We start from the raw sequence: 15,698 nt of genomic DNA, 5'->3' as shown, positions 1-15,698 counted from the left end.
TGGCCGATCGGTCGAAGCTGCAGCCGTTACAGCCAGCAGCACCAATACAGCAGCTCCAAACAGCCCCCAGCAGCGAGCCGGGTGTGAGTTAACTCTACACAGCGACACAACTCAACTGTCAACTGTTGGCTTCTTCTTTTTCCTCTTTTGTATTGAAATTCTCGTCCACTACTGTAGCACAAATCAGTCAGCAGCCAAATCGGCTTACGCACCAGCTGACAGCCACGATGCGAAACAGTTGCACAAAGGTGGGTGACCTTGATTAATTTCACTCGACCAGGCAAACAATGCTAACACTTACTCACACGTATTTTGTTTTATATACTATCGGAGCGATTACCAAACACGTCCGATACTGATGCGTGTTCGGCACAGATATATACATATATATATATATATATATATATATATATATATATATATATATATATATATATATATATATATATATATATATATATATATATATATATATATATATATATATATATATATATATATATATATATATATATATATATATATATATATATATATATATATATATTTATATATATATATATATATATATATATATATATATATATATATATATATATATATATATATATATATATATATATATATATATATATAATTTTAATTTTAAGGAGTAAATGAAGTAATGAAGATAGAAAATTAAACTAACTGAAAATATGATTGTAGAAACTACGAAAAATATAGTTCAGCAGGTGGGACTCGAACCCACAACTTCCAATCTCCGGTCAGATGTGTTCCCGTTACACCACCGCAGAACGTTAAAGACGTAGTTCTAGAATCGAGTTTTGTATCGCTTATCCAATTTTCGCACTTCGTACATTTACTCAGTAGAGACTATTATTTATAGCTGGCTATTGTTTCAACACCCTCAGTGGAAGTTGGAATGACTTCTCAGTGTGAGAGATAGAAACGTGCCAGTAAGTTGCCATCTCTACCAGCAGCAACATCGACTTGCGTCACAAACATTTTACTTTCCTTTTTCGACTCTAAGCAAAGTCATGCTATTTTTTAATTTTAATTTTAAGGAGTAAATGTAGTAATGAAGATAGAAAATTAAACTAACTGAAAATATGATTGTAGAAACTACGAAAAATATAGTTCAGCAGGTGGGACTCGAACCCACAACTTCCAATCTCCGGTTAGATGTGTTCTCGTTACACCACCGCAGAACGTTAAAGACGTAGTTCTAGAATCGAGTTTTGTATCGCTTATCCAATTCTCGCACTTCGTACATTTACTCAGTAGAGACTATTATTTATAGCTGGCTATTGTTTCAACACCCTCAGTGGAAGTTGGAATGACTTCTCAGTGTGAGAGATAGAAACGTGCCAGTAAGTTGCCATCTCTACCAGCAGCAACATCGACTTGCGTCACAAACATTTTTACTTTTCTTTTTCGACTCTAAGCAAAGTCATGCTATTTTTTAATTTTAATTTTAAGGAGTAAATGTAGTAATGAAGATAGAAAATTAAACTAACTGAAAATATGATTGTAGAAACTACGAAACATATAGTTCAGCAGGTGGGACTCGAACCCACAACTTCCAATCTCCGGTCAGATGTGTTCCCGTTACACCACCGCAGAACGTTAAAGACGTAGTTCTAGAATCGAGTTTTGTATCGCTTATCCAATTCTCGCACTTCGTACATTTACTCAGTAGAGACTATTATTTATAGCTGGCTATTGTTTCAACACCCTCAGTGGAAGTTGGAATGACTTCTCAGTGTGAGAGATAGAAACGTGCCAGTAAGTTGCCATCTTTACCAGCAGCAACATCGACTTGCGTCACAAACATTTTTACTTTTCTTTTTCGACTCTAAGCAAAGTCATGCTATTTTTTAATTTTAAGTTTATATATATATATATATATATATATATATATATATATATATATATATATATATATATATATATATATATATATATATATATATATATATATATATATATATATATATATATATATATATATATATATATATATATATATATATATATATATATATATATATATATATATATATATATATATATATAATGCACTGAGCGACGCGCGACGCTAATTCTCTTTTTTTTTAAACTTTATTTGCGAGACTGAAACACGTTTATTAACTACTTGACTATTCAAACTAACTTTAGTGACTAATCATAATAATTCCGTTAATTTATATTGAATGCTGTCGTGGCTTTAAGTAGTGTGTTCCTGTTGCGAGGCTGGAGACGACTGCTCATCGATGATGAAGTGGAAGACGATCTATCCGATCGATTCTGTTCGGGATCAATTTATCGATTCTACTCGGTATCAAAAGTGGTGATATAGCTGTGAGTGCTTTATTGGTAGTGCCTCGTTGCAAGGGTATGACCGTACTCCAACATTCCGACCCACCCTGAAATTACGCAATTTCAGTCGATTGGTACGGTTGATTGTGAGCCATTGGTGCATCTTCGGTAGGTTGTGGGAGCAAACAGATTTTGGTGACTGGTCTCCTCAAGTAGCCTGTAGCGGTGCGTAGGGTCACAACACGCACAATGTCGTCGTCCGACGGATTCACTTGGTGAATACGGGCCATTTTTCATTTCATCGACGGTTGGCTTTCGTCAACGGGGCGGCAGGGGGGTTGAAGTGCCAGTTCATACCTTCGGTACTGGACTCTTTCTGAGTTTCCTCATGATGTGCGCTGTTTTTTAGGGATCGTATTAGTTCAGTCAATGTGTTTCTCGCACCGACAAAATTTGTGTCATTGTCGGAGTAAAAATCGTGGCATTTTCCTCTGCGAGCGGTAAAACGACGAAGTGCCTGAATAAATTTAGCTGTTGACAGATCGGAGACAAGTTCTGAATAAACTGCTTTTGTGCAGAAGCAGACAAAAACTGCTACATAGGCTTTCGTAGTCCCTCTCCGATATCCTTGGCGTATGTACACTGGACCAAAATAATCTACTCTAGTTGTCGTGAATGGGCGAGTGGCTTTAATTCTCGGCGCCGGCAGTTGGGCCATGAATTGTTTTTGAAGCCTTGGTTTCATGCGGTAGCAAGTAAGACAGCGATGGGTTGTTACTCGACATAAATTACGTCCGCCTAACGGCCGAAATCGAAGTCGTATAGAGCTTAGGAGAAACTGTGGAGCGGCATGTAACAACCTTTTATGATAACTTTCAGCAAGAAGTCTAGAAAATTTATGATTGCCATCAATGATCATTGGATGTTTAGTTTCATCTGAGAGATCTGACTTGTCTAGCCTTTCTCCTACACGAATAATACCATCCGGTGTTAACATCGAGTTTAACCAACGAAGACGCGAGCCACGGTGAACAGGTTCATTTTTGGAAAGACAGCTCACTTCCTTGGGAAACATCTATTGCTGTACTAGTCGAACGATACTATTTTCAGCATTCCGTAGTTCAGAAGTTGTTAAAGGTATAGAGCGAAGCCTCTCCGATTCTGGTACGCGTAAATTGCGTGCGAATCTTTTGCAGTAACCAGTGACTCGGATAAGGGTATTATACTCAGCAAACAAAGAGAAAAACCAGCCGTTGAAGGGTTCTACTGTAGCTATCATCGTAACATGGGTCCTCCTACGTTCTATTTCTGTATCTTCTAAATGAGGTATAGAGTCTTGCAATCCTGGCCAATCGCCTTGATTATCCAGTAACCATGTTGGTCCATGCCACCAGCTGAGCTCTGTAATAATTTGTTCTGGATCCAAACCCCTGGATAACTGATCGGATGGATTTTGTATTCCTGGTACGTGGTTCCGATGGCAGTTTTGGGTGCAACGAATGTCGTCCATGTATCAGGTGGCTGGGCTAACCACTGCAGCACCGTTTTCGAATCCGTCCAAAAAAATTATTCACAACTGATAGCTAGCGATCCGATAACCTTTCGATGCAATTCTGTTGCTAGGCGTGCTCTGCATAGTTCTAACCGAGGAATTGTTTGGCGTTCCAGTGGTGCGACTCTAGATCTAGACGAAAGAAGAGCTACTGTGAACTGGTTTTCACTATTCTGAGACCGCAAATATATACAGGCTCCGTAAGCCTTCTCCGAAGCATCACAAAAGGTGTGTAGCTGGAACAATGTTGCATCCGAACGAGATACATATCGGGGAATGCGAATCTCATCCAGTTTAGGTAGTCCAGTTGATAAAATATTTTCCAATGGGATACAAAGTCAAAAAGCAAGACCTAAAGGAACGCCTTCTTTATCCTTCAGTTGCCAAATTTGCTGCATAAACCGTTTGGCTTTCGTCACTACTGGGCCGACCAATCCTAAGGGTCAAACACCTTCGCAATGCATGACAAGACTTTCCGTTCAGTTAACTCAGTATCCGGTATTTTCACGTAGGAAATCTTGAACCTGAATTTGTCCGGTTCTGGTTCCCACACTAGCCCAAGAGTTTTCACCGTGCGTTCTTTATCGAGGTCGATACTTGCTCCCATTGGCAGTGCCAAGTTTTCCTCGGCGATTCCAATAAGCGCCTCGGTGTTGTTAGAGACCCACTTACGTAAACGAATACCTCCTTTCATCAACATGTCGTCCAGCTCGGTTCGAATAATCTTTGCCTGTTGTACATCTTTCGCGCCAGTTATAACGTCATCCATATAAACGTCCTTGGCCATTCTCTCAGCTGCAAGTGGAAAATTAATAGCTTCATCCAGGGATAACTGCTTCAAAGTACGACTGGCCAAGAATGGCGCAGGTTTTGTGCCATAAGTAACGGTAAGAAGCTCGTATGTATCTGTTGGTTGTTCCGGAGAAAATCGCCAAAGGATCCGTTGTAACGGTAAATCGTTAGCATCCATCTTAATCTGCCGAAACATCTTTTCGACGTCCGCTATTGAAACAATGGGATATACTCGACTTCGCAAAATAATCGAGCGGAGGTCATCCTGCATGGTGGGGCCGTTTAATAAAACATCGTTTAAAGATGTACCGGTGGACGTCTTACTAGATGCGTCAAAGACCACTCTAACGCGGGTTGTAGTGCTCGTTTCCTTCACAACGGGAAATATGATCGCGCACGGCCCTACGTTGTGTTCTAATTTCGCCCTTTGGCATCACAGGTGGGGCAATTACGGCCCAGGGACGAGCTTTCTTTCGCCACGACACAAACGCAAATCTTTACTTCAATTACTGTACATTTATTCTTAACGGAAAATATTTACAACTGAGCAGCGTGCCGGCGCTGTCGCCGGACGCAAATTGACTAACCACAATGAACACTAGCGCTGCTGTGGAGAGCGCTTTTATAGGCTGCCTCTCGGACGGCGGCATTGTCGAGCCAGAACAAAGCTTACAATAATCGCGCGCAAACCAGCGTCGCTTGGGCCTCAACTGGTCACTCACGGATGACAGTAATGCCCAGCTGAGGTGGGACTTTTTGCGCGAACAGAAGATAATAGCTCGCAGTAGTTTCATCAGGGTTGATCTGAATTTTTGACGTAGCACTACGTCTTTGTTTTTTATACTAGATTACATTTTGTGAAATTTAAAATGAAACTGGCAAATGTTGCGTCAGATTTCAAACGATTATAGCAAGCGAACGACTTAATGCATCTTAGTCATTTATATGTTGATGGATAGATAAAATTTGTAACATTTGTTTGATATAATGTTTAACATTGTTGCTTTACTGCTTAATGGTGGCTTGCATCCCGAGCACGGATAACAATAACATGGCCAGAATCAATTCAACTGCCTACATATTTTGACTCAACAAAGTGTTTTGTTCCGTTTGTCTTTCTCGAAACTGCGTGGCCACGCCCTCATGGCAAAAATCTACGCTGAACTCGATACAAAAGACTGCGTGTAGAAAATTCAGCTTCAGTCTAGTTTGTCACACAATAGCGAGTGAAGTATAGCTGTTAGAGGCACGCGACATTGCGAAACGAGAGCTGTATACGAGTCATCTTCCAGGCACTGCGGAACATGTTACCTTTATTTTGCAACCGGCAGCAACAGTTACCATCGTACGCTGCAGAATATTTAGCTGGCACAGTTACTGGAGGGCACAGCGGAGAGCAAACTTTATTATGCGCGGTCAAGCAAAATATTCAATGCTACCGATGATTCGATCATTAGTACGAATTTCTAACTGAAGATTATGGAATCGGTTCTTTTCAGAACTATAGATGCTTGAAGATAAGAGTTATGAGAATTTTCGCAACTACTACTAGTTACATACAATCCCTAGGGCTGTATACCTTGTAGTATTCTCATGTGTCCTCAATCCATATACTCCTTCATAAAAGATGGTATTCCTCTCTCAGTGTTTCATCTCGCGTAAGTCTCCTTTCCAGTAGCATCAAACGTCTAAGAGCTGTTGATCTAGACTCGCCAAGTTGTCTCAAATAATCGTGGGATTTTGGCAACGCAACCGTGCAACGACCATCCTTTTCTCTCTTGACTGTCTCCACAAAATACTGCTTGCATCGTGCCTCTTCCACCGAATAGTTTAAGGGTGAATGACCTTCCTCGCATTCCCAGAACTTGCTTATCAGCTGCTTCATTCTTTCCGGAACAACTGAAAGTTGACGAATAGTCGTGGCCAACAACAGATATTTGCATTTCCGTCTTGAATCTCTTCACGTGTAATTTTTGTGAAAGTTTATTAGAGATAATATTGCACTCAGAACCCGAATCTAGCAGTGCTCTAGCGAAAACCTCATGACCATAATCATCAATTACTCGTACTACCGCAGTAGCTAAAAGTATTTGGGAACCTGACCTGCCAACGTTACTGCTCACGATTTGACCATCCGTAGCCAAAACCGTAGCAACGCGTTCGGTTGGTGTATGTGACTCCGACTTCGTATCCTTGCAATTAGAGTTAGCTTCCTGCTCCGTGTTTCCTTTTCCTGATTTGTACCAGACTAGCGTATGATGCCTTTCCTAACATCGTCGACAAGAGAATTTGGATGTATATTCCCTTGCCATATGCCCCTTCCGAAAACAATTCCTGCATAAAGAATACTGACGTAATAAACGTTCTCTCTCGCCCACGGAAAACCTATCAAAAACCGGAGATGTGTTAAGTGGATGAGAAGCTGAACAGGAAATGCACTTATAATGATTGGCTTGGGATAACCCGTTACTAGCTAGATGGCTGAAACTTCCGAACCATTATTGGTTGTAAATCTGCTACTGCCTGTTTTTTTTTTGGTAAAGATTGTAGCACTCGAATGCGGCGAAGTAAAAATTCCATCATGTCCTTAAAGCTCTCCTCCTCCAGCGTCGATGAATGTTCCTCCCAGCTACGACGCCTTTTATCGTCCAGTCGTGAACTTAACAGATAAATCAACAGCAGATCTCTGTAATCCGCTGGTTGGACAACCTGGTCCAATATTTTGGTTGCCTTTTCGAAACCCTCAACCAACTTATGTAATTCTGCAGCCGACTCTTTTCTCATACTTGAGTGATCGAAGAGCGTTTGCATCTGTTTCTTTTTCAAACACTTGCTGTTTGAAAATCGCTTAACCAACAACTCCCATGCCACAGTATAATTCGCTTGTGGCAAGCAATCACTGCTAAAGCTTCACCTTCCAACTGACTTCGAAAATAGTGATATTTTACGATATCTGGCAACTCCGTTGAGAAATGAATTAGTGAAACGAACAAATCTCTAAATGCTAGCCACTCCTCCACATTACCAGAAAACTTCGGTAGACTAATCAACGGTAATTTCACATGTAGATGTAGGGGTGCCAGGGTGGACTCTAAAACCAGAGACGTATGCAAGGCTGCATTTTGTTCAGGGTTATCCCGAAGTTTAGAAACCAAGAATCCCTTCAAAATGTAAAATTTATTCTGGAGCTCCACACGATCCTTAACATACCTCTCGCCTACCGCCCCTCTTCACTATTGACCAGCTCAGCCTCCGTCATAGCTTCGATTATCTTCTCCCACAGAGGCTCTAACTTCTCCAACCGCGAAGCCAGCTTATTAGATTGATGGCTTCCCTCATACTGATCCATAAAACTGTAGATAACGTTGAATGACGTCATTAGGTTGCGCAAACGTGTCTGTTTCGCCCTAAGCTTTGACATCTCGCAGGAGCAGTAGACGGCAATCGAGAAAATAAGAGAAACCAAAGGAGCACCCTACGGGGTGTGTGTAAATTTAAAGCGGTACTAACCTGCTCCCAAATAAATCGTGCCGTGAATTAATTTGGGAATTTGCAACAATACGCGATTCTTCGCGATCGGAATATGCCTCCAACCAATTGGATTAATGTGTACGCCTGAATACGGTGAAATATTGCCAGGCTCCCTTGCTAGCGTTCCTATGGGTGATGAAAATTCCAACAATGGCTTCTCCAAAATAGCGGTTTGTGACGATGGACGCCAAGCTGAAAACCCGCAAACCAACGAGTTCTATATCCGTGTGGTCGCTCAACCACTGAGCGTAGGAAATCCTGCAGTAATCCAAATCTGGTCGAAAAGGAAAAAGCCAAAGAGAAACACCAGTGGATTCCGTAAGCAGCTTGGAGTACTACTTTCATGCTTTCCGAATAAAAAATGCCTTGTATTAATTTGAAACTGGAACCAAACGTCGTCTCCCGAAAATAGTTGCTCTCCGAACAACCAGACCAAGCGTCCAATGCGCGCCAAAATGCTATGGCGATCTATTGCAATGGCGATCCCTTGTCCGCCAAGCCTCCCAATGGCGGTTGCCTATTGTTCGTTCGCGCAACAATGATAAGTAGCGTCGGCACCAAATTCTCCAAATCCGTCCTTTTGATCGGGGTCCTCAACCGACCCGGCTCGAAGGACCAGCTGTTGGATGCAGTGCTTTGTAAAGGATCGCAAGTTGACTGTTAAAACACGAATGCGATCGTCTTCCGCAGTCAACTTGTCTGCTCGGCATAGTACAGCGATCGCCCGGAGAAAGAGCAGTCAAAGTGGAATTGAACATTTTTTTAGTTCCTAGGTGGCGGTCATTCGCTATGGCAGCGCTCGTTTATTTCGTTCAATCTTTCATTATGTATACGTTCAAGGCACAAAGTGAATAGGGCAGTTGGTACCATTTCTACAGCTTCGCTGAGTTGCGGGCCAGCGAAGACGGCACCGAAGGCGGGAAGTTAAGAATGAAATAACTTTCGGTCGCTTGCGCGGCAATTAACACATGTGATTTGCTATTTCCTAATTGTGTGCTTTGCATCTGAGGTGGATGGCTTTTAGATTTTTTTGTGACTCGACTGTGGTTGTAGCGTATCCTGCGCTGCGAAAGCGGCTCGCCCTACCGCAGTTTGATGTACAGGTATATTTAAGGCTGTACATTAACCCACGGTAGGGCGAACCGCCTACGCAGCGCAGGCCACGCCAGCATGTTTTTAGCCTCACAGTCTTTCGTGAAGGTGTAAAAGAAATCATATTTTGTAATCAATATTTTGTACCGTAAAACGGGGTATCATGGATCAGCGGGGTAATATTGATCAGTTTTACCCTTCTCATGAATAGTTGAAATAAAACTGCCCCGTGATTACTTTTGCTAAATTTGAGTAAAACATCTTAGTCTTGTGTCATTCGAGATCTGAACAATATTGCATTGTTTGAATTTTTTTATTGTTTTGATAACCAAATTTTAAAATCAATTTGTTCGTTATATTTCTTACTCTCAGTAAGTGCCAAAAAAGCACTTTGTACTAGTCGAATATTAAACATTTCGTATTCATTGACATGTTTTCCAAATCCGTTATCTAATTTTCTCAATCAACAAGAAAAAAATTCATGGAAATTTATTACATTTATAATTAATAAATTTATATATGTTGTGAAAGTCCAGTTCTATGCTCTAACCAAGACATCGTCCTGGTCTACGCCAGGATGTTGTCTTGGCTAGAGCATAGAACGTAAAAGGCTAGAGCTGGCCTATTGATACTTCCGTTGTTGGAAAGACCTTGCATATATGATCAACATACGTTTTCTGAACACAAACATTTTACAACGATTGCTGACTTACAAAATACTTCTGGCACATTTCGCAACGTTTAAGTTTTTCATCATCGAAAGGTAAAATTACATATGGCATAAAAATGACTCGCAGTAGGCCGTGGCTAGGTGCAAGGACAGGACTATCCTCCGCAATAAGAGCAGTTAAGGAGAACGTGATGTCAATCCGGAAAGCGTCTCTAAACATGTTATCAAAGCAATATCTAACATTTTTAGTTCAAAAAAGTTTCAAAACAATTCAAAATTGAAACCGATCAAAGTTACCCCAAATAAGGAAACAACGACGAAAAACAAATGTTTTAATGTTCAAGATTTTCAAAGGGCTTTAAAAACTAACTTCTCAAGTTCTAAGGATGCCAGTACTGGTACTGGTAAAATATGAAAACTGTAATTTCAGTTGTAAAATATATAAATACACAAGGGTCTTTTTCCGCGTATAAAAAACCGCGTAATTTAAAAAAAAATGCTTAAAAACTCCATTCAATAATAAGATCCGATTAAAAATAATGGCACGTAAGTAAATATAAACTTGAAAAATGATATAAAAATGGTAACGAAACACACAAAATAAGTTTTTAGTGCTTCTAAAATGAAAATTCATTGAAGAACATGACAATAACTTTTTTATAATAATTTTACTACATGTTTAAGCTGTCATTTCTTAAACGGAAGTAAATCGCAACGACCCTGACTCGTATCGTTGTACAATTATTAATGTATTTTTGTTTCTTCTTCCCGAATCAACGGAAATTGCCTATTTTTTAATAATAGCAGCAAATATATTAAAAATATGCATTATTTAGATTAATAAAACAGAATTTCTTATTGTCATGAACTATACGATTGATTTTTACTTTATTGGATTTAATTATACTATCTTATTTCGAGTAAAAATAATCGTCACTGTGCTACAGCGATTTAAAACTTCTGGAGTGACCTAGTGTAGGTTGTAGGTCTTGTTGAGTATAACATTCGCTCATACTAGAAATTTTACAGACACCCTCAAATTCTGAAGTTTGGGTCAAAATACGGTTTTTTGGACCTCAGCGCATATAATATTTTTTAACTCAGTCATTTATCAACCGATTTTCAATATTTAAGCAGTTTTAGAAAGGGGATAAATAGAGATTTCAAAATATATACAGGTTTTTATCAATAAAACATGTTGAGTTATTTGAGTTTAAATATAAGTTTTTAGATTTTTTCACGCAGTTTTTCGACTTAATTTGAAATTTGCTGTTTTTTTAAGAAACATACCACAAATCTTTCTATATCTATAAATGCGAATGTCTGTCTGTCTGTCTGTCTGTCTGTCTGTCTGTCTGTCTGTCTGTCTGTCTGTCTGTCTGTCTGTCTATTCCCTATAGACTCAAAAACCACTGAACCGATTACCGTGAAAATTTGTACATAGGGGTTTTCGAGTACGGGGAGTAATCCTAAAATATTAGTTTTGTTCTATATCATAAGCGTAGGCAAGGGGGGGGGGGGTGAATGTGTGGTTCATGAACCTGAAAACTTCCTCCCCGATAACCGTTCAAATTTATATCAAGAATGTTTATGTGTCTTACTCTGTCATGTTAAACCTTCGTGTATCTCAGAGGCGTTGCAAGGATGAGGGAGGGGGGTAAACAATGTAAACCTTTGATGATTTTAAAACTGCTGGACCGATCAGCATCAAATTCGGTATGCAGAATCTTTAGTAGCTGATGTATTTAAACGGCTTTGAATTTCGCATATTCCATTAGCGTGGCAGTGGAAGTAAATTTGCTATTTGTAAACTTCTCAACACCAAACTCAATCACCGTGCCAATTTCTATAAGTAGGTTACATTCTAAAACATTTATTTTTCTGTATCTCAGTGGCGTTGAAAGGAGGGGGTGTATTAAATTTCATTATTTGTAAATTATGAAAAAGTTCTTCATGAATATTTATATACAGGTGTTTTGGGATATGAGACGTGCTTGCAACATAACTTTGTCATTTAAGACTTTGCAATATTCAGTAGCGTAGTTAAGAGGAAGGGGGGGGGGGTATGAATGTTGTTAATTAATTTTTAAAACTCTCAACCGATTACAATTTGATTCGGTAAATACAGGTCGTGTAGTAGCATATATCTTTTATCTATCTTCTATATCTATAAATGCGAATGTCTATTTGTCTGTCTGTCTGTCTGTCTCTTCTCTATAGACTCAAGTACAACTGAACCGATTACCGTGAAAAATTGTACATAGGAGTTTTCGAGTACGGGGAGTAATCCTAAAACATTATTTTTACTGCACCTCATAAGCGTAGGCAAGGGGGGCGAATTTGCGGTTTGTGTGTTTATTAATTTTAAAACCGTCGTTAACTCCTATCATCATTTTAATTTAATTGTAAATGGTTTCAAGCCTAAAGGGTGTTCCCATGATATTGTTCCCTCTCCGATTTTCTTTGTTTTTTGCAACAATAGATTGGAAAATTTGCACGCCTTCATCAACATGCGGCAAAGTTCTAATGTTATGACAACAACTATTGAAAAATGTCGAGACATGTTTTGAACTCATATTTCGACCAATTAGAGCTGAAAAAACCAATATGGGTTTTTTCGGAACCGAGGTTTTATCTAGAGACCGGAAATCAACCCAAAATGTCAATATGACGTTCTCCGGTTTTTGGAAAACATTCTAAATTCTTGGCAGTCTCCGAAGGTGATTACGATATCATTGTTCTTACTGAAACATGGCTCGACGATCGCATTCTCTCAACACAATTGTTTGGAAATCGCTATACTGTGTTCCGGACCGACCGTTCTGATTTGAATAGCAAAAAGACGCGCGGCGGAGGTGTGTTGATAGCTGTTTCGGTGAGACTGAACTGCCGTATTGATGCTGCACCTATTCATGATACTCTTGAGCAAGTGTGGGTAATTGTGGAAACATCTTGCAGTGACGTCAGCGTGGGTGTTGTGTATTTGCCCCCTGACCGAAAATCGGATTCACAGCAAATTCAGCAACATATCGATTCGATAGAAATGGTTCTGTCACGTTTGAAGCCTCATGCTCAAGCATTAGTTTTCGGCGACTATAATCAGTCTGGTTTGCGATGGTTTATTTCGCCTAATGGACTACCGTTAGTGAACACACTGCGTTCCCACATGCCGACTGGCTGCTGCTCTCTTCTTGATGGTTTTTGTCTACACGGACTGACCCAAATCAACACTGCTTTGATTGATGACGAACGCATGCTAGATCTCATATTTGCAAACGACCAAGCAATGCAAAATTGTTCTGTGTCTATTCCCCACGAGCCACTGGTAAATCTTGAAGCTGTGCATCCTGCGGTCGTTATATCAGTGAGCCTTTCTCAACCAATGGTTTTCGATCAAGCTTCAGAAAGCAGGTCTTTGAATTTTCGTCGTGCTGACTATTCTGCACTTTGCGCAGCACTATCGGAAGTAAACTGGGATGCTTTATTGGATCGGTCTTCCTGTATCGACGAAGCGGTTGACTCTTTCAACAGTGCAATTGAGGGCGTAATCAACCAGACAGTGCCAGCTTGTGATCCACCACGAAAACCAGTGTGGTCGAATCTTCACCTCCGTTCGCTCAAGCGCTTGCGGTCTGCTGCGCTTCGGAAATACTGTTCACATCGCTCGTCATACAACAAAAATCGATTGAACATCGCTAGCCGCCAGTATCGCAACTACAACCGATATTTGTACAACCGGTACGTGAAACGCATTCAAAATAATCTTTGCACACACCCAAAACAGTTCTGGTCGTTCGTGAATAATAAACGGAAGGAAGCCGGATTACCCTCTTCCATGTTTCTGGGCGATTCCGTTGCTTACAACGAACGTGAAAAATGCGATCTATTTGCCCAGCAGTTCCAGCAAGTTTTCAACGGTTTTGTTGCCTCTCCCGAACAAGTCAGTATAGCCAGCAATGCAGCTCCCCGAGACGTGTTTTCATTTCGACTGCCGCTTATTAATACAGAGGATGTTGTCATTGCCCTGAGTAAGCTGAAAGCTTCGTATACCGCTGGACCTGATGGTATCCCTTCAGCGGTTCTCAAGCGATGTGGAGAAGTTCTCTGTTCGTCAATCGCTAAGCTATTTAATTTATCTGTGCAGCAATGTAAATTTCCTGACCGTTGGAAATTCTCGTATTTGTTTCGAATTCACAAGAAAGGTGATAAACGCAACATCTCTAATTATCGTGGCATCACATCCTTGTGCGCTTGCTCTAAGTTGTTCGAGATAATTATTAACGACGCTTTATTCGCTAGCTGTAAACATTATATTGACACCGAGCAGCACGGATTTTTTCCTAAACGGTCAGTAACCACAAACTTAAAGCAGTTCGTGTCTCGCTGTGTACAAACCATGGATTGTGGTTTTCAAACTGATGCAATTTATCTGGACTTGAAGGCTGCGTTCGATAAAGTGGACCACGGGATACTGCTTGGTAAAATGCTTAGGCTCGGTATAACATCGGATTCCGTACGCTGGTTTGAGTCGTATTTGACTGAGCGTAGAGTTTGTGTGAAAGTAGGATCTGTTGTTTCAGACCGCTTTTCCAATATGTCAGGAGTTCCTCAAGGTAGTAACCTGGTTCCGCTACTCTTCTCTATCTTCATCAACGACGCTGCTCTTCTGCTGCCACCAGGCTGCCGGCTGTTTTATGCTGACGACACGAAACTGTTTAAAAAAATTAAGTGTTTGCGTGATTATATGGAGCTACAGAACTACCTGGACACGTTTGCGAGTTGGTGTGGAACGAACTGCTTAACGCTGAGCATAGATAAATGCAACACGATCTCTTTTAATAGGAAGCGTACGCAAATCGAATTTACATATTCTATTGAAAATCAACATCTTCTCCGTGTGGAGTGTGTAAAAGACCTCGGAGTAATTTTGGGCCGCGAACTGACATTTAAAACCTATATGACAGCATTATCGCTAAGGCAAATCGACAACTTGGGTTTATATTCAAGATTGCTGATGAATTTCGTGATCCGTTATGCTTCAAATCATTGTACTGTTCCCTTGTGAGATCAATCCTAGAGACCAGTTCTGTGGTATGGAGTCCTTTCCATGCAAATTGGTCACACAGAATGAAAATGGTGCAGAAAAAATTCATCCGCTATGCTCTCCGCTTTCTCCCTTGGCGGAATCCACAGAACCTACCACCATACGAAAACCGCTGCCGACTTCTTGGTATTCAACCATTAGAACATCGACGACAAATCGCACAGGCCGTCTTTGCTGCTAAACTATTGACTGGCCACATCGACTGCCCAAGTATTTTGACCCAGCTCAATCTATACGCTCCTGAAATACCACTGCGTAACAGAAACTTTTTTTATTTGGAACCGCGCAGTCGACTTTATGGTTCCCACGATCCGATTCGCGCCATATCCCGCCGCTTTAATGAGTTTTATGAGTTATTTGACTTCAATATGCCGATCAACGCTTTTCGTCAGCGAGTTATTGATGTTTTACGAACAACCTGACTATATTTTTAATTTAATAATTCATTAAGACTCATCATTGTCAGATGAATATAGATTGTGAAATAAATAAATGAATAAATAAATAAATAAATAAAATGGCTCAATCAAGAAACCATTTTGAAATGAAATATGGCGATTTCCAGTTCTAGAAAATTATCTAATACCACTCATTATTGTTATTTTTGAAACCAAAATGATACCCAGAAGCCCAAAATC

Source organism: Wyeomyia smithii, chromosome 3, assembly GCF_029784165.1.
Source record: "Wyeomyia smithii strain HCP4-BCI-WySm-NY-G18 chromosome 3, ASM2978416v1, whole genome shotgun sequence".
NCBI lineage: Eukaryota > Metazoa > Arthropoda > Insecta > Diptera > Culicidae > Wyeomyia > Wyeomyia smithii.
This window is presented reverse-complemented; position numbering follows the sequence as displayed.